General features: G+C 41.8%; 1 protein-coding gene across 5 annotated transcripts in view; it reads left to right on the top strand.

The window, feature by feature from the left end:
* The window catches only part of SUGCT (succinyl-CoA:glutarate-CoA transferase), a 338,149-nt gene that overhangs the window by 92,034 nt on the left and 225,205 nt on the right, over positions 1 to 20,910 (top strand). The gene's annotated exons all lie outside the window — the stretch shown is intronic.

The following is a 20,910-nucleotide window of genomic DNA, read 5'->3' as shown; positions in this document are numbered from 1 at the left end:
TAGAAAGGTCTTTCATGGGGTGAGTGTAAAAGATCTATTCAACACACACCTTTATAAGGGTGGAGTAGTGCTGTGGAATTCTGATCAAACTGCTTGGTTTCTGTATTTCAGTGGCCTTGGAAACAAAAAAATAACAGCAATTGTAGAACTCTTCCCCCCCCCCCCCCGGAATGTAGAATGTAAAGAAATTTGATTTGTGTCTTATGGATGAGCAACTTTATTCCTAGGACTGTCACAGTTTAAAGATAAAAGTTGAGTTAGGAGATACATACACACATATATATACACACACACACATACAGATGTACATATATATGTATATTTAGATATTTTGCTTTAACAATAATAAATACTTCTAGCAATATTGTCACCATCATTATCTAACTTACCTTTTTTCCATCACTTTTTTTACTCAACATCAAAAGGTTCTACAGAGTAAGTAAATCTCATTATACTTATTGTGTAAACGAGGAGGCTGAGACAGAAATGTAGTAACTTGTCTGAAGTCAGTCACCAGGCTAGCAAAAGTCCTGTTAGAAGTACCCAAAAAGTCACCAGTCCATTTTATGGTTTTCTCCATTAGGCAGCACTGCATCTCATTTGGTAAGGTCAACTGCATGATATTTAAAGAATATGTTTATATTCCTTATGCTTATTACGGGGATTGCTTAGCCTAAGGGTATGTTCCAGTAAGAACACATTCAAATGCAATTATGTTTTCATCATGAGGACAGTCAGTGAAACAGGTTGCCTGGAGAGGTTGTGCAGCCTCCATCCTTAGAGACTTTCAAAAAATGATTCAATAAAATCCCAAGTAACCCATTCTGATCTCATAGGTGACCCTGCAGGAGGATGGACTGGAGACTTCCTGAAGGCTCTTCTGACCTGACTCATCTGATGATCCTATGATCAGAGATGCAGATAAATAAAATGTCCCTCTCTCCTCAGTTCTGTTGTTGGGTGGATGTCGTGGTTTAATCTCAGTCAGCAATTAAGCACCACGCAGCCGCTCGCTCACTCCCCCCCACCCGGTGGGATGGGGGAGAGAATTGGAAGAGCACAAGTTAGAAAGACTCGTGGGTTGAGATAAAAACAGTTTAATAATTGAAATAAAATGATAATAATAATATGATAATAATAATAATAATACACAAAACAAGTGATGCACAGCACAATTGCTCACCACCCGCTGACCGATGCCCAGCCAGTCCCCGAGCAGCGGCCCCCCCGGCCAGCTTTCCCCAGTTTATGTACTGAGCATGACGTCACATGGTATGGAATGTCTCTTTGGCCAGTTTGGCTGTGCCCCCTCCCAGCTTCTTGTGCACCTCCAGCCTCCTCAGTCAGTAGAGCATGGGAAGCTGAAAAGTCCTTGGCTAGTGTAAGCATTACCTAGCAACAACTAAAACACCGGTGTGTTATCAACTTTGTTCTCATCCTAAATCCAAAACACTGTACCAGCTACTAGAAAGGAAAATTAACTCTATCCCTGCCGAAACCAGGACAATATCCACCCCTTATTCTATACCATTTGCATCATGCTCAAGTCTCACATTTTCCAGTACATTTTCATTAATCACCACCCCCTTTTATATATATATATATACACACATACACAGATATCATTCCCTTCATCTGTGGGCCATCCCTCTAAAATGTTCGGTGAGTTCATTTAGTCCATGACTTCAGGCTCCATCTGTCATAATAATCTTTCAGGGCAGGAAAAAATGGAGATGGTATGTGGTGTTGGATTGTTTCAGGTTGAAGTCAGTTCTGGTACCATCATCACTGTGATTTGCTTGGTTTCACTGAAGTTATTCTTCATTAATCTGGGTGATTCTTATTATAATAACATTAGTATGGCATATAATATTATTAGTATTATTAGTATATCTGTGTATTATTAGTATAACTATTATAACTATAATTAGTACTTAACATCACATAATTCAGATCATTGGCTATTCTCACCCAAAATTAAATCCCCTTGAGGCACACATCGGACTTCCCCATCCTTCCGCATTATCCACCAAGTGCACCCAGGTCCTTGAGCAAAAGCAATCCCACGGATGGGTCTGCCTCTGCCCGAGGCAGGAATAACCCAGACTGTCTTCCCCAGCATATTTTTTATGTGCACTACAGGGACTTTATTCCCATCTACAGTACGTAAAAGTTCTGACTGAGCAGGGCCTGCTCGATTGGCAGATCCCCGAGTGTTGACTAACCAGGTGGCCTTTGCTAAATGCGTATCCCAATGTTTGAACGTCCCACCACCCATTGCTCTCAGCGTAGTCTTTAACAGTCCATTGTATCGTTCAATTTTCCCAGAAGCTGGTGCATGATAGGGGATGTGATACACCCACTCAATGCCGTGCTCTTTGGCCCAGGTGTCTATGAGGTTGTTTCGGAAATGAGTCCCATTGTCTGACTCAATTCTTTCTGGGGTGCCATGTCGCCATAGGACTTGCTTTTCAAGGCCCAGGATAGTGTTCCGGGCAGTGGCATGGGGTACGGGATATGTTTCCAGCCATCCGGTGGTTGCCTCCACCATTGTAAGCACGTGGCGCTTGCCTTGGCGGGTTTGTGGGAGTGTGATATAATCGATCTGCCAGGCCTCCCCATATTTATATTTCAACCATCGTCCTCCATACCAAAAAGGCTTTAACCGTTTGGCTTGCTTGATTGCAGCACATGTTTCGCATTCATGGATAACCTGGGCTATAGTGTCCATGGTCAAGTCCACCCCTCGATCACGAGCCCATCTGTATGTTGCATCTCTTCCTTGGTGACCTGAGGTGTCATGGGCCCACCGAGCTAGAAATAATTCACCCTTATGTTGCCAGTCCAGATCCACCTGAGCCACTTCAATCTTAGCAGCCTGATCCACCTGCTGGTTGTTTTGATGTTCTTCAGTGGCCCGACTCTTGGGTACGTGAGCATCTACGTGACGGACTTTTACAACCAGGTTCTCCACCCGGGCAGCAATATCTTGCCACAATGCGGCAGCCCAGATGGGTTTGCCTCTGCGCTGCCAGTTGCTCTGCTTCCATTGCTGCAACCACCCCCACAGGGCATTTGCCACCATCCATGAGTCAGTATAGAGATAGAGCACTGGCCACTTTTCTCGATCAGCAATGTCTAAAGCCAGCTGGATGGCCTTTACTTCTGCAAATTGGCTTGATTCACCTTCTCCTTCAGCCGTTTCTACAACTTGTCGCATAGGACTCCATACAGCAGCTTTCCACCTCCGATGCTTTCCCACAAGACGACAGGACCCATCAGTGAACAGGGCATATTGCTTCTCATTTTCTGGTAGTTCATTATACATTGGGGCCTCTTCAGCACGCGTTACCTCCTCCTCTGGCAATATTCCAAAATCTTTGCCCTCTGGCCAATCCATGATCACTTCCAGAATTCCTGGGCGACTGGGGTTTCCTATTCGAGCCCGTTGTGTGATTAGTGCGACCCACTTACTCCATGTAGCATCAGTTGCATGATGTGTACAGGGGACCCTCCCTCTGAACATCCAGCCCAGCACCGGCAGTCGGGGTGCCAGGAGGAGCTGTGCTTCAGTGCCGATCACTTCTGAAGCAGCTCGAACCCCTTCATATGCTGCTAATATCTCTTTTTCAGTTGGAGTATAGCGGGCCTCGGATCCTCTGTATCCCCGACTCCAAAACCCTAGGGGTCGACCTCGAGTCTCCCCTGGTGCTTTCTGCCAGAGGCTCCAGGTAGGGCCATTCTCCCCGGCTGCGGTATAGAGCACATTTTTTACATCTTGCCCTGCCCGGACTGGCCCCAGGGCTACTGCATGAACTATCTCCCGTTTAATTTGTTCAAAAGCTTGTCGTTGCTCAGGGCCCCATTTGAAATCGTTCTTCTTCCGGGTCACTTGATAGAGAGGGTTTACAATCAGACTGTAATTTGGAATGTGCATTCTCCAAAAACCCACCACGCCTAAGAAAGCTTGTGTTTCTTTTTTGCTAGTTGGTGGAGACATGGCTGTTATTTTGTTGATCACATCTATTGGGATCTGACGACGTCCATCTTGCCATTTTATTCCTAAAAACTGGATCTCCTGTGCAGGTCCCTTGACCTTACTTTGTTTTATGGCAAAACCGGCCTTCAGCAGGATTTGGACTATTTCCTTCCCTTTTTCAAAAACTTCTTCTGCTGTGTTGCCCCACACGATGATATCATCAATGTATTGCAGGTGTTCTGGAGCTCCACCCTGTTCTAATGCAGTCTGGATCAGTCCATGGCAAATGGTAGGGCTGTGTTTCCACCCCTGGGGCAGTCGGTTCCAGGTGTACTGAACGCCCCTCCAAGTGAAAGCAAACTGTGGCCTGCACTCTGCTGCCAAAGGGATTGAGAAAAATGCATTAGCAATATCAATTGTGGCATACCACTTGGCTGCCTTTGATTCCAATTCATATTGAAGTTCTAGCATGTCTGGCACAGCAGCACTCAGCGGTGGCGTGACTTCATTTAGGCCACGATAGTCTACTGTTAGTCTCCACTCTCCATTAGACTTCCGCACTGGCCATATGGGACTGTTAAAGGGTGAGTGGGTCTTGCTGATCACTCCTTGGCTCTCCAGTCGACGAATCAGCTCATGAATGGGAATCAGGGAGTCTCGGTTGGTGCGATATTGCCGCCGGTGCACTGTGGTGGTAGCGATTGGCACTTGTTGGTCTTCGACCTTCAGCAACCCCACAACAGAAGGGTCCTCCGAGAGACCAGGCAAGGTGGACAGCTGTTTAATCTCCTCCGTCTCCAAGGCAGCTATACCAAAAGCCCACCTGTACCCTTTTGGGTCCTTGAAATACCCTCTCCTGAGGTAGTCTATGCCAAGGATGCACGGAGCATCTGGGCCAGTCACAATGGGGTGCTTCTGCCACCCATTCCCAGTTAGACTCACTTCGGCTTCCAATACAGATAGCTGTTGGGATCCCCCCGTCACCCCAGAAATATAGATGGGTTCTGTTCCTATATATCTTGATGGCATTAGGGTACACTGTGCACCGGTGTCTACCAGAGCCTTATACTTCTGTGGGTCTGATGTGCCAGGCCACCGAATCCACACAGTCCAGTAAACCCGGTTGTCCCTTTCCTCCCCCTGGCTGGAGGCAGGGCCCCTCTAATCCTCATCACAGTACTCGTTTCTCATTTCTTGTACGTATGAGTCAGAAGTTTCTTTATTAAGATCAAGAGTAAGATCAGCCCTTCTACTCTCTCTGGGGAACTGCCCGCTGGAAACTGGAGCAGCAATTTTCCTGGAAGAACCTCTTTCTGTGATTGTTTTCCCTTGTAATTCACGTACCCGTGCCCCTAGGGCTGCAGTAGGTTTCCCATCCCACTTCCTCATGTCCTCTCCGTGGTCACGCAGGTAAAACCATAGGGTGCCCCGTGGTGTGTATCCTTTATATTCTCTCTCTTGAGCAAAAGAACGCTTACTTCTAATAGCCGAGATACTGGTCCGTATAGGTGAGGAGTAGGACCTATCCTCTCTGAGTTGCTGGATCTCCCGGGACAGTTTTTCGGACAGTTTCTCCACAGCCGAGACGATGGAGGAAGAAAGACTTTCCTCGTATTGCCGGAGTTGACTAGCCAATTCATCCACTGTTTGTTCCTCTCCATCTTTCCAGGTTATCACTGCCAATGAATTGGCGTATGACGATGGTGCGCTCCTTATAAACTTCCGCCACATGGGTCGTGTGCACTTGACTTCGTCTGGATCTTTGGATAGTTGTTCATTGTTCAGGTCATCATAAATCACCTCCAGCACAGCTAATTCTCTCAGAAACTGGATACCCTTCTCCATGGTGGCCCACTTGCTTGGGCGACATATGACATCTTCCTTAAAGGGATACCTTTCCTTCACGCTTGACAGGAGTCGCCTCCAAAGGCTGAGGATACGTGTCCCTTTTCCAATTGCTTTGTCAATGCCCCCTTCCCTAGAAAGGGATCCCAGCTGCTTGGCTTCCCTACCCTCTAATTCCAGGCTACTGGCCCCATTATCCCAGCATCGGAGCAGCCAGGTGACAATATGCTCACCTGGACGGCGGCTGAAATCTTTTCGTATATCTCGCAGCTCACTCAGGGATAGAGATCGGGTGGTCACTGTCTCGTTTATGAGTTCTTCCTCTTCCTCCTCCCCGATCAGCGGCCGGCTTTCCTCCTCCCGTTCTCGTGATGGTCCTTCTCTAGGGTCATCTGTCTCGTATACTTCTTCCTCCGGTTCCCTTTTAGAAGAAGCTTCTTCCTCCCTTACTAAACGAGCTGACTTCCGCTTCCAAAATTTCTTCTTGTGTACAGGGGCGACTGATACCGGCACAGGCTCGTTCTTTGGTTCAGCCACAGGGCGTGTTGCTGGGGTTGGAGTGGCCGCAGTGCAAGTGCATGTCACCGGAGTCTGAGTGGCCGCAGGGCCTGTTGCTGGGGTTGGAGTGGCCGCAGTGCATGTCGCTGGGGTTGGAGTGGCCGCAGTGCATGTCGCCGGGGTTGGAGTGGCCGCAGTGCAAGTGCATGTCACCGGAGTCTGAGTGGCCGCAGGGCCTGTTGCTGGGGTTGGAGTGGCCGCAGTGCAAGTGCATGTCACCGGAGTCTGAGTGGCCGCAGGGCCTGTTGCCGGGGTTGGAGTGGCCGCAGTGCATGTCGCCGGGGTTGGAGTGGCCGCAGGGCCTGTCGCCAGGGTCTGAGTGGCCGCAGGGCCTGTCGCCGGGGTTGGAGTGGCCGCAGTGCATGTCACCGGGGTTGGAGTGGCCGCAGGGCCTGTCGCCGGGGTTGGAGTGGCCGCAGTGCATGTCGCCGGGGTTGGAGTGGCTGCACGGCCTGTTGCCCGGGTCTGAGTGGCCGCAGTGCGTGTCGTTTTACTGTCAGAGCCAGAGACCTTCTCTTCCCTTTGAGGGTACTGAATGGTGTTGAACAGGGCTCGGTAGGCATGGGCCAGGCCCCAGCACGTTGCAATGAGTTGCATCTCTCTAGAGTTGCCAGGGTGACAGCATACTTTTTCCAAATATTCTACTAACTTTTCAGGATTCTGCACTTGCTCAGGGGTGAAGTTCCAAAACACTGGGGGTGCCCATTGGCCTAGGTACTTGCCCATCTTGTCCCACACACCCTGCCACTCATAATTATTCAGCCTTGGGGCAGATCTCTGGATGATATTCTTAAATTGCTTACCAACTTTAGACAAAACCGAAACAATATTCCCAAGAAGTATTAATAGAAGTATCTTAACTGCCCAAGGATGCTCAAAATACTGAAAAATTACTGTAATGAAGGAGGAAACATCATAGAAGAAGGTAGTGACACTGCCATTCTGTATTTCCTCCGTAAAAAAACTCTCAGAAAAGTTACTGCAATTACTAGTTGTCTCCACGATATGGTATCCATGGTACAGTAACGGCTTCATTGCGAAGTTTACATACCACAGAAACGTCAAGGTCAATGTTCTAAAAACAAACCTCACAAGCGAGACATTACTATTCACTGCAGACCACAGCAAACTGCAAAACCCAACACCAATCTTTAACATGTACAGCAGGAAAAAGAGCGCGATGCAGATTATACAAATCAATATCGAGAACAGAGAAACCAACATTGTGACCCTCAACTATTAACAGATATAAGTTCCTTAATACACTCCGGTTAATCTGTTATTATCTCAAACCCTTCGTGCCCCACGTTGGGCGCCAAAAAGGACTGTCGTGGTTTAATCTCAGTCAGCAATTAAGCACCACGCAGCCGCTCGCTCACTCCCCCCCACCCGGTGGGATGGGGGAGAGAATTGGAAGAGCACAAGTTAGAAAGACTCGTGGGTTGAGATAAAAACAGTTTAATAATTGAAATAAAATGATAATAATAATATGATAATAATAATAATAATACACAAAACAAGTGATGCACAGCACAATTGCTCACCACCCGCTGACCGATGCCCAGCCAGTCCCCGAGCAGCGGCCCCCCCGGCCAGCTTTCCCCAGTTTATGTACTGAGCATGACGTCACATGGTATGGAATGTCTCTTTGGCCAGTTTGGCTGTGCCCCCTCCCAGCTTCTTGTGCACCTCCAGCCTCCTCAGTCAGTAGAGCATGGGAAGCTGAAAAGTCCTTGGCTAGTGTAAGCATTACCTAGCAACAACTAAAACACCGGTGTGTTATCAACTTTGTTCTCATCCTAAATCCAAAACACTGTACCAGCTACTAGAAAGGAAAATTAACTCTATCCCTGCCGAAACCAGGACAGTGGAACAACAGGAGAAGGGAATAATCACTGCAGAGCAAGCCCTGTGTTTATTCTGGTTGTATCATTTTATAGAGAAGGCAATGCCGGCGGCAGTGGCTGATGGTGGTGATGTTTTACAAATTGGTGCTGAGTGGCAAAGGCAGCAAAATGATGTGCACCGTCAAAGGAGTTGTTAGGAGGGAAGAACAGGCACGAATATTGGACAAATGGGGAAAAGGAGACAGGAAGACAAAAGAGTCTCCCCACCCTTCTGTAGCATAAAGAGGGTCACCATACATGTTGTATAAAAAAATGTTTGGAGATTCTCTTTAATCACCAGTGATGTCTGTTATGGCTCTGCCTGAAAACTGTGGTCTGAGAAAAACTGCCTAAAACTCTTCAAGATTGTTTTTGAAGTAAAGTTTTAGCCTTTACTGTTTCCATGACAATGCTTCAGTAATACATTTTTCAATGGAGACTTTATAGGGAACAAATGGGAAATAAGAATGTGACTCCAGCCCTTTGGAAAAAAGGTGCAATAAAGATCAGGAGTTACTTGGGGTGTGAGCCAGACCCCTGCTCCAGCATAGTTGTGATTTAGTTGTGCATCTTGGCTCAGTGTATGATGGTGTGAAAGCCATTAATATGGCAGAGGCGGATGCTGCAGACCTGCTGTGCTTCTACTCTGCAATGAGGAAAGGCTGTACGATGTAACGCTGCTGTTTGTATGTGACAGAGCTCTATTTTTTGATAGCTTTAAACTGCAGGTAGGGAAGTGTGGTGGAGCACAGAGAAGAGAATTGCAAACAGTGCTGTTGCTATAACATGCAGGTTGTTTGGAGGCTGCGTGCTCGCCCAGCATTCAGCCTGTTGGAAGGTGGTACTCCATTAGGTTCTCCAACACACTTTGCTACAGAGTTGTGCTGGTTATATGCCAGGGTTGATTGTTTCAGTGTTTTATGTGTAGCAGTTTATCACATAATATGTGCAGTTGTACAGAAACTGAATCCTTTCATGTGGTGAGATTCTTGCAATTTCAAAATATCTTTCGTCTCAGCACAACGAAGACCCATCTCCTCTCCTGATTCCATGCCCCTGCCCCAAACAGTTATTTTCCACAAGTTAAAACTACTGAAATAATGTTTCGCTTTGAGTCTACTTTTTCCACTGCATAGCATATTTTGCCATAAAATGTAAAGGAAATTAAAATGGAATTTTATTTCAGAATGAAAACATTTAACTGAAAAAGTCAAAATAATGAATGTTTTTAAATTACTGCAACTTTTGATTTTAATTTTCATTTTAAATGTATCTTGTTCTTTGACATTGTGTTATAGTGAGTTTTGCTGTTGATGAATAAACATTTTCTGTAGGAGAAAAATTCAGTCCTAGGAGTTCCTGGCGGTTCTACTTTTGAATATACGTATCAGATAACAGCTGCTGTACCCCTAAGCATACGTGCAGAAATAGGGAACAAACTAGGATCAGCAGAAAAAAACTACCCAACTGGATCAACATAGCTCCTGATAATGATGTTTTAAAAAAAAAAAAGCAAAGTTCAGCAGCTTTTCAGCCATTGCAGCCATTGCAGCAGTATGCATTTTTGTTTCAGCTTGATATCTCATATGTTCAAATGTGTTTTGTTTTTCAATTTAAGTACCATTTTACAAGTGAAACTGGCTTTTCTAGTTTAGCTTACTGTATTTCAAACAGAGTAAGTATAGAACTCTACTAGTATAGATACAGTTTCTGAATAGTTATGGTAAACGTTTCTGGAAAAGAAAGAAGGTAGAGCCTAAAGGCGTAAGTCCATTTTTTTTTAAAAAGTGACAACCTCTAGAAGTTGTCCATGTTGATTCACCAGGGCTCAACACGACGCACCCGCTTTGGGGTGAGAGGAAGTTCAGTTCCTGAACAGCTTAAGTCCTAGACTTCCCTCAACAAGAATGGCCAATTTTCTGCACTGTATGTGGTTTTAATGTTGAGGACTACTGTATTCTAGGGACTGAGGTGAGAATACCACAGGCTTTCCACTGGAGACATCAGATTGGACATCAACTTTTCAATCAGTTAGGGGTGACTGTATAAAGCCGCAGCTTAAGAAATGATTGTTCTCAAAGCAGCTATCTTTTCTCTCTGTGTAGCTTGTTTGATTCCCGCCCCAATATACTTTCTTACTTCCAGTAGACTTTCTTTTCTTGTTCCTCATAGCCTGCCCCTTTTCTTATGTACATTTTCCCATTTTCTTTTTTCCCTTTTGGACTGTATCATGTTTTAAAATACATTTAAGATGCATTAATTTTCTCTTTGCTGTCATTTTCCATAATTTTATTAGATTTTGTACAAAAGTGCAAGGCCTTCAGCTGCTGACCTGGCGGAAAATGCAAAGATGTGGATGAGCCAAACATCATTAAAGTCCTTCTGTCTAAAATTAAAGAGTCCCATGCAAGTTTTGTACTCTCATAAATAAAATAGGACCTGTCAGTTTGAAAAAAAATGCATGTAGACTTCATCCGGACTATGCAGCCTGGTGCAATTTATTAAAGATACTGTATTGCAAGATGAAATAAAATGTGTACAGGAACTTTGAATGTATCTGGTAGAGTGGCATGACTTAGGTGTTTTAGGAACAGCTACATTTTTAATCAGTCAAGCCAAGCATGTTGTCTGGTGACATCTGTGTAGTTACAGCAGACAACAGAATGAATTTAAAAAGTGTAGAACTGTTAGAAGCTTGGGTACGAAAACATTAAATTTAAACCAGAATATTTATCGAAGAGTATAGAAACCATACTGTTTAAACAGGAAGGGCAAAGAGCCAAAGATAAACATTTATCAGGCTCTTCAGAGAGTAATATTTTGTGGGAGAACATTATATCACTGTACTGTAAAATCTTAAGGACTGCGGAGGGGTCATCCAGGTCCTTGGAACTGTTTCCACGTAATAGTGTAGCGTAATACTGTACACTGAAAATGTTGGTAAGCCTTTTCTCTAAAATGATAATACAAAACACTAAAGCTTACAGTTTTGGTAGTGCATAGGAGTGACTACTGCAGTGGATTTTTTGATTGCTTATGTAAGGGAGTATGCTTTTCTTAAAATACATCTCATTATGTATTTGTATTCTCAGTAGCCAGGTAAACCTATAAATATAACTCAAAACAAATGATTTCATCTGAAGTTGAAATGTCATTGTCACAGTCCTGATTGAATCAATTTAGACAGGCAATCAAGTCTGACCTTTTAATCTCAGAGCCAGCTTTATGTTCTATCAAGAGAGAAGTATACAGGGGTGAAATCATTCCTGATGCTCTTTTCAGCCTCATGGGCAGAGTATGCATATAGGTTTCCAGTCCGTACTGAAGTTACAGTTATAAATAGTGTTTCATGATACAGGAAGGAATTCATAAAATGATGTAGATATTTTTGTAATTCATTAAATGTGTGTATCAAAGCTGATTCATTATTAAATGTGACAGGTAAACTTTTATTAAGATGGTGAGTATATAAGTGTCATCATTTGATCCAGTGGCCTAATTAAATTCCAAAAAACTATTTGAGTCTTCACAAAATTTTTGATGGCTGTACACAAACCACTGTCATGGAAGTATTTATCATCCAGATTTGATGATAATCTACAAAACTAAAAATAACTGAGGACATGAAATGGCTTGGGTTGTGTGGCAGTTCTGGGTCTTGCCTTATGAGTTGTATTATGTTCTGATTGTGTGAGTTACTGGGCATCTGACCCATAGTGAATGAACTGATTTGTTTTTCAGAGCAAATAATTAGAAGGAATGTGTAAAGGGTGTTTCAAACTCAAATTTTATGTCTAGGCTTTTGTTTATTTAAGAACTGTAATATTTTACTCTGACAGATTTAATTTGATTTAATTTACTACTGGATTTTCCCCAGTGATACAAGAACTAACCTAAAAGAAGGCCTGCCTTTCTCTTGAAACACAGTCACGAGACTATTTTGTAACCACCATGTTACTGGGAACCATGGAAGCAGCATGTGTGTGAAGCCAACGGAATTATGCACAGGAAAGATCCATGCACATAGATACATTTTGCTCGTAAATTTTGCTAGTCTGTGACTTTCTGTATTCATTGCAGACTACAGCTGCATAGAACTGTTTTGTTTTATTTTTATGTCAAGTAGCTCACACTTCTTCCATATCTTTCATATCTGACATACATCCTAGGGGAAAAAAATGTTCAGAACATTTTTCCGTCAAGGTTGGTGCACATGTAAATCTGAGCAGCCCCAAAGCTAGCTGGTACTTCCTTCATGAATAAAGAGGATCAGAAAATCCAGCTCTGTACTGAAGTCAGTCTTTCTTATTTTTGACTGCAGCTCAAAATGATAAGCCTTTTGAATTCTGAAGGGTAGTTATTATAAGAGAACAAAGTGTAATGGAATACAATCAAATGAAACAGATTGTAGCTCTCAATTTACTAAGATTAAAACTGTCCCAATATGAAACACACACAAATGTGTTGTAAATTCAGGATAATTTGAATCATGAAATTAATCCAAGCCGGGAACAGTTGACTCAAATGTTTCTTGTAATTAATGCAAGCAAGACACTGTTAATTAAAAAAAAAAAAAAAAAAAAAATTACTGCACACCCCCTAATCCTCCTTCATATGATGAAAATGCGGCAACATTTTCCTTTGACTATTGTTCTGTGTATCTTTTGTGGTGTTTCCTTCCAGTTGGCAAACAGGGCATTTGGGCTGACAGATTTTTAATAACCTTTCCATCTCACATAAAACTCGTATCACATGGAGACATGGAAAAAGATGATCTTTGCAATTGCTTCACATGCTAAGCTTGGCTATACTTGAAAGTGTTGCCGGCATAGTTATATTGGTAAGATGTGTGGGAAAAATCACAGTTCAACTGACATAGCCATGTTGGCAGAAGCTCTGCTCTAAACAGTTGTACTGGAAGTGGGGTTGCTTTCCTGGCATGTAACTATTTCGGGAACTCAAATAGGCTATACCAGCAAAATAACTTTTCTGACAGCGTAGGCTGTTCTCCCACCAGGAAAATTGCCTGCGTAGGTCTACCATAGCTCTGCTCTCTGGAAGGTCTTGGATTTGTTTCTTAAGCTGTTGGTAGAAGTAAAGTGTTAGGATATACATAGCTTGCTTGGCTTCTGAGGAAAAACAAAACAAGAGGCTGATCAGGTGTGCTTTCAGTGGTATTGTTGGTTTACAGTGTGGCAGTGCCAGAGGCTCCTCCCATACACAGATAACAGACAGTACCTACCCCAAGGGGACAGGGATTCACAGTCTAAACAGGGACAAGATACTCTTTTCAAAAAAGAAACATTAAGTCTAATGAGACCTTTAGTCATTCTAGGATATGGTTAATTTCTTTAAGTAATTATTCAGTGGAAGCCTCCTTTTAACTAAGATGCATATTCTATACAAAATCTGAAAGTATTAGAAGAAACATTGTAAAAGAATTTTGAAGTGAGTTTTCCTCTAGATTTTTCTTGTCGTCTTGACCACCAAGTGTTTGTAGCTCCATTTATTTTAATAAAAAGAAATAATTCTAGGCTTTCCTGCCAATTTGGATTACCACGTAAACTGTTGGTTGTGCTTGTTAAGAAAAAAAAGGCTGTGCAAAGTTTATCCTGAAGCAGATGAGAGAAGCTGTGTTAGATTAGAATTCTTTTGCTTAGCTGCTGATCAGCCATTTGTTTAAACATCCCTTGTTTAACATAGCTTGAAAGGGTGGTTGAGATAACAAATGAAATAACAAAAACTTTTATTTATTAAAATAAAGTGTTAACATCTTACATTCGTATAAATGTTCATGTAAATAAGACAAAACCAGAAAGGGGCTAGAACATTCATCCTTAAATCGGTCTTTGCCAGATTAGGTCAGTTGTTACAATTCAACAGCTATTAGTGCTCCAGATTACCAACAAATAAATAAAAAAAGTTTGGGTTTTTTTTCAGGAAGGTTCCTAAATAGTGAGATTACATGAATCCCTGTGGCCATTGGTATCCTGGCAGTAGGGTGGCCAAGGAGAACAGATTTATACCTCCATCCTGGAAGTATAGTATCTCCAGAGCTGGGCTGACTGTAGCAAATCTGTGTGGGAAGGCCTTACTTTTCTGAAGTCTCCTCTGTAGACAGAAAGCACACTTTAATTTTAATGCTAGGTTTAGCTTCCTTCATAAATAGTTACTTTAAAAAAAAAAAAAGTGTTTTACGTTGCACAATAATATTATGCATTATGGAAAGCAAACCAGTATGAATGTGTTCTTTTGTGTGTTGAAAAGAAAGATGCAGGCAAGATAAGTATTTTTTTGATGATGGTGTCAAATTCATTCTGATGAGAAAGTGTTTTTCCATGAAGAATGCAAATACAGTAGAACTTGGTTATGTAGATTATTTTACACCTTAGCCTATTCCTCCAGCATTATTAATTTATGGGACGTAGATATTTAAAGGCAATACGTATGTTCTGTGCAGCAATAATGTATTTATTTTTTTACTGTTTCCTCTATTGGATGTTTAGCCTCTTATTTTAAACATTTGGAATTGAGAGCAATATATTAAGAGCAATAAATAAAAATTACCGAAAGGTGGAAAAAAATCTAAAAAGCAAAATATCTTTCAGGTCTTAATATTCTTTTATTTACTTAAAGTTTAGACATTTTCTTTTGCCACCTTGTTTTTTTGAACGTTTTTAAAAACTTTATCTGATTGTTCCAATATTAGGAATATGCAAGACTGTGGCATCTGTGTGGGCCCTACAGATGGTCAGAAAACATTAATGAAATCAAGCGAAAGCCAAGCGTGGCAAAAACAAGAGAGAAGGTAGTCCTCTGAAAATGTAAGGTTACCATGTGGCACTGTATCGGTAGCTGCAGAGGGAACCAATCCTGCCTTAGACTGACTATCCTCTATGCTCCTACCGGGAGGTAGGTGTTACTTCTGAGAGACAAAACCTGTTAGAAAGAATGGCTGCAATCCCTGTGCGTTGTAAATAAAGGTTAAAGATTATATTACGAAAAGTCCAACCCCATTAAAAAAAACCCCAAACTATACTAATTTAAGCTTTTTTATTGTACATCGTTCTGTGAATTCCCAAAAGCACTGAGTGTGCCTCGCATCCATATAGATCATCTTTAGGCTTCGGCAGGTGCACCCAGAGCTACATTAAGCTCCCTGGTATATTTGGGTCTGCTGCCGAAGTCCCACATGCCCCAGAGCATGCCGTCCAGCTCTGCTGGGGGTTGTACTTGCAGGCAGTTTCTCTGTAATGACAATGAATTTGATTTTGAGAGTAGCACTGAAGATGCAACATGGATTTATTGATTGTGTCTGATCTGAATGCCAATCCCGTGTTACTCTGGAGTACGCAGACCAGAGTGGAGCCTTCTCTTCCTCCTGAAAGAGGAGAATAGAAAATACATGCTGCAACTCGTCTCCTTTTTGGGAATACTAACGCTCTGGGTGCCTCTAGTATACGACAGGTTTTGTATTCCTTGAGTAACAAGGCTGTTGTTGCATTTCTCTGTGCATGCCACAGAACTGGGTGCAAGAAATGGGTGCCTCTGTCTTATGTTTAAAAATGTTGTAGGAATGGAAACAATGTGTCCAGAGGTTTACCTGGCTGCAAAACAAAGGAATGACAGTCTGAGCAAAGAGTCTGGTTGTGCTACTCTTAGTTATATTGCAGAAGGTATAGTCTTCAATGAAATTTTGAGGGTTAAGGTGCTACTCTGTTTATACTGTGGTGTCGGAACTGACCAAAAGCTATTTTAACCTGGATTTCTGCAGTGGGTGCTTTTTTTAGCCGTTAATGAAGTTTCATCTGTGAAATAAAGTAGGGGGAGAGCATGCTTTGAAGAGCACTAGCATCTTAGTTCTGAATCCATAAGATGGAGTGGCACTGTCAAAATTAAGGAAACTTGAATGCCTATGTATTGTACTTACGTTTAGCATAGAATGAGGATCAGATCCAATATATTTAATAGGAAGGTGAAATATCAGGTAGATATCCAGAAAAGGTGTCATTTTTAATAGTATGTTAACATTTATAACATAAAGTTCTGTTTTTAGAAGCCTGTTCCTTTGTCTCTGAGATGAAACCAGGCATGCTTGAAGGAGGGAGTTGTTTTGGTCTTCCTGCCCAACTAGCAAAAAAAGTACCCCTTCCATCTTATTTAATAAAAGCTAAACAGTTTACATTTTCCAGAGGAACTTGAACAAAAGTTCTAAAACCTTCTGTATTGTAGAATTTCTCACTAATAACGGATGAGTTTATCTTTATTCAGCATCTTCGTAACTTTCTTTTTCATGCACCTATATTTTACATGGCCAGTATTGTAATAAAAAAAGAAAATAGGAGAATGAGGAGATAATTAGCTTGTGCAAATCGGTTTTATTTCATGAAATGGTGTGTTTTTATTGTTTGTTGACTGTAGTAAAGTCAAACCAGTTTGCAATGGCTGAAGAGAATCTGGTGCGGAATTCCAGTCACGTAGTCTTTATAAAATGAGAAGAACAAAGGGACTTGGTAATGCTGATGAAGGCTCTTTCCAGATACCTTCTTCTCTTTCCATTTGAGAATAATTTAGAATAAGTTTGGGGAATCATAATATTGCAGCCTTTAATTATAAGCATGCCATCTGATGCAGACATGGGTGACTGACGTTAAAAAAAAATCCACTACTTTGTTATGAATCCATTATCATTCCATGGGAAAAAAAATTGATTCGTTCAACCTTGAATGATATCATAGCATATGTGGTAAACAGTTAGATTTGGATGATGTGTTACTTTGTGGATCACTCAGGGCTGTATCATTGTATGTAAACACTTGAAAGAAAAGACCAAGAAAATTCACAAAAGGCAAGATTAAAACACAGCTATTGTTCTCTGGCTTAAGATCATAAAAGGAAGGAAATTCATAGTTAAGGATCCAAACCTCAAATATCTGGGCACAATGCAGTGCCAGCCTTAATTTTACATAACCGTACCCTGTTATGAGTAGACATTGGTGGTTTGATCCTGAACGATGAGTTACGTTGCTCTTAGCAGCTGAAACCAGAAAAATAATTTTATTTTAATGCTTGCCTTTGTTTGGTGAATAGACTTTTTGGAACAGTTGTAATTGTTTTCTTTATGTTTTCTTGCCAATTGAAATAAAACAAGTCCCTAATAAATAGGTTTTTTTTCCAAAAGTTATCCTTAAAACTCTGCTACGCAACATTCTGTTTAAAACGGAAATGGGAAATTATGAAGAGAAGCCAGTGTCATGCTTGGATTTCAGAAATGTTAAAAAATTAGTGGTAAGTTATAATGGCTATAATCTGCAGAAGCTTGATTAAAAAAACCCCAAAAATCCCAAAACACTTAACTGGTGAAGGAAGTAGTTAATAGTACTACTAACACAGAATAATGGAAGTATTACAGAGTTTTTAAAGTGTCTGCAATTAATTGAATTTCTGTCCTACTTTTCTTAAAAAGTTTAATTTCCCTCTGTTTCTTAGAAATTGTAGTGAGGGTAGCAGAAACTGTGCTTTATAGGATGCCAGACTGTGGATGCAAAATGCAGAGGAGAACGGGCAATGACATAAAATCTTATCTTGACATTTTAGCCTAAGGACATTGCTTCAAGGATTCCATAGGGAAGGCTCAGCAATTCTTTAGCAATCTCCAGTCAAGTCAGGGAAAGGCCCTTAGCACTTTAGAAGCCAGAGATGACCTGCCAAACAGTCAAAGAGTAAAATCTAGTATCTGATAAGGTGAGGCTGACTTGAGAGAAGGACGGTTGTAGATTTCTCAGAGGTATTTTGGTTCTTTCACTGATAGCAAGAAACCTCAACAGTGTCCAAGTCACTTGCGCCCTTTCTGTCTTTATTTGACATTTGGAGGGATGGAGCAGACAAGAGCTGGGAGGTGAAGAGACAAAAGTCTAAAATAATGTAGCTTTTTCACAACAGATGGAGCTCTAGTCAGTTTTGAATGGTAGTTTAAATTTTCTCTTGAGTAGAAATTACTGAAGGTGCAGGTAATTCACATTCCAGATAAACTAGTCTCTTGGGTGTTGCAGTGAAATGGAAAGGTCCCTCACCCACAGTCTAAAAAATTACAGCCCATGAGACGAGAGAGCTGAAGTGTTTAGTGATAAATCTTTTGCTCTTCAGTATAACTGAGTATATCACTAAAAAAGACTTACACATGAAAAAGAAAAGTCTGGAGACAGAGGGAGAAAGAAAACTGCTTTGTGAATATGACTGAACAGCATGGAGAATAGCTATGTAGAATGATAGTACCATGGTAGACCCACAGTACAGTTCAAACATCAAGATGTTGCTTCAGAGAATTGCTGAATGTCGGAGTTTCATGGCTGGGGATTTGGCAGCCCCTTCTCTATTCTAGTTTTCCTGTAATCTCTTTAGTAAAGCATTGATTGGGATTGTCTCTTAGCGAAGGGAAGTGACCCCCTTTCCCATCACAGCACCCATCCTTGGATTCCTCAAATACTCCCTGACATACATATGTGACCTTTTGATTTCCCCTCTCTGTCCATGAAACTGCGAGATCCAGGACTACGGATTTCTCTCTCATTCTCTGATGCAAACTCTTCCTTTCACATTAGAGTATTCTATTCTCTGTTGTTGTGACAGACCTGCTTATGACGGGATATTTTTTCAGCTGCTCCATGTGTTGGGGGTTTTTGGGGAGTTGGTTTGGGTTTCTTTTTTTTTTTTTTTTGCATAGTTGCTGTAAACTGTTTTTACTACAGAGCACCTACTTGTAAATCCATATGCAAGTCAGATCAGAGCACTGTGTCTACACTGGCACTGGGTTAAAGCACAGAAAGCTCTACAGGTACTTCACTAAGACACATCACTGTATGAATTTTTCTGCAGTGTATTGTGGGAAAACTTTTCTTCCACAGGCCACTATACAAAAATGTTTTTAACTCAGCTAGCTAAAGTACTTCCATGGCTTTTGTTCCATCCAGTAGCAAGGCATGGATCCAACTCTAGATGATGATATCTTCCATCTGTTGGCATGAATGCAACTCTTATTTTAGGAAGAGCAGAAAATTCTGGGCATGAACTGCAGTGCAAAAGCATTTCAAGAGTAGCTTGTTGCCCTAAGAAGTCAGCAGCATATTTTGCCAGGTCTCTTGTGTAGATGTGGAGACAGCTGATGCAGGTTGAATAGCTGCAGAATCCTCATGCATCTTCTTGCACATCTGGCATGGCTTCTTCTCCAACATGGAGGACACCCTCTTAGACCTTTGTAAAGAGCTTGCTGTGCCTGTGCATAACTAGGACTTACAGATGAAGGGGGTACTTACCAATACCAAAGCTTGCTGTGATCCTTTACTGCTGCTTTACTGCGATTTGTTCTTTGGCCAGTCCTTTGCTGGTGCCCAGGGCATGGAATTATGTATTTCAGTGACTGCTTCAAAGCCAGAGGGCTGCAAAATGTTGATCTCCCTGAAATAACATCATTTTTTTTTTTGAGAGAAAGTGTGAGACGTCTGTTGAAGCCACAAATTTGCCCAGCCTTCATCCAGAAAGGATAAAATTTGCTTGTTAGGCAAGCTGAGGTCATCCAGCTAAAAGGCCCATGAATGGGGATATGGGGGAAGAACGTGGGGGATAGAGATAATCTGGAGAGCCCATCTTTTTTTTTTATTTTTAAATTTAGACAGCAGTTTACTTTATTTCTGCCTCAAATGTGGAGTCACTAATCCACAGTTGTTTAATGGACCTAGACCATTCTCAGCCATCCTGCCTCAAAAAGAAGCAAAATGTGAGAACACCTGGCAGCAGAAAATTTGTGTTCTTAGCAGTATTTAATTACATGCTGTTGGTATGATTTGGCCAACTGAGGCAAAATGGCATGGTCAATGAAGTTTTTGGACAATAAAGTTGCTATATGTCTGCTTGCTTTTGAAACATGCAAACTTTGTGACATATCTGAGGGGGGAGCAGTGATGGATTTCATTAGGAGTAGATTGGTGCCTGTAATCTGGCTACGGGCTGTTTATGACTATGTCCATACTAAAAAAATAAGCAGTGTTAGAGCTTGTGTTTTATTTCAGTCTAAATGCCAGCTGGGCCAAGAAAGCAAACTGATCTCCTGAACACTTATCAAAATCTTTTATCCAAGTTTATGATTAGAGTCACATTTAGCTCTGCAGTGATGACATACGTTTTCCTGCATTCCTGTTTGGTACTTGCCACCCCTGTGCTGCTCTAGCCAACAAAGGCACTTGCATTCAAATTCTTCACAAAAAGGACAATCTTTGTTCTTTCACTCCTCAATTCGCACCTTATATTGCATTTTAAGAGCTTTGGTTCCTTAGCTCTTTTCCGCAGACTCTATATTCATCTGTTTTAGCCAGTAGGGTACAGAAAAACATGAAAAGCATGTAGAGATCGTTTCTCTATGGAGAGTCAGGCACTGTGTTTTTGCTTGGGAAAATTAAAGAAATGCAGCGTTAGGATGGAGATACCAGTTAGAATGAGTTACATGTTTTTGTTTTGATGACTTAACATGGAACGATGGTGATGATCTATCTGTAGATGACTTTCAGGCTACTGATGTGCTCTACGCAGTGACTCTCTAATTTTCCTTTATGTTAAGTCCATTAGCATTCAGTGGGTTAAAATGTTCCC

Source organism: Aptenodytes patagonicus, chromosome 2 (assembly GCF_965638725.1).
Source record: "Aptenodytes patagonicus chromosome 2, bAptPat1.pri.cur, whole genome shotgun sequence".
NCBI lineage: Eukaryota > Metazoa > Chordata > Aves > Sphenisciformes > Spheniscidae > Aptenodytes > Aptenodytes patagonicus.
Note: the sequence above shows the minus strand (reverse complement) of the source record. Positions and strands in the feature narration are given on the sequence as shown.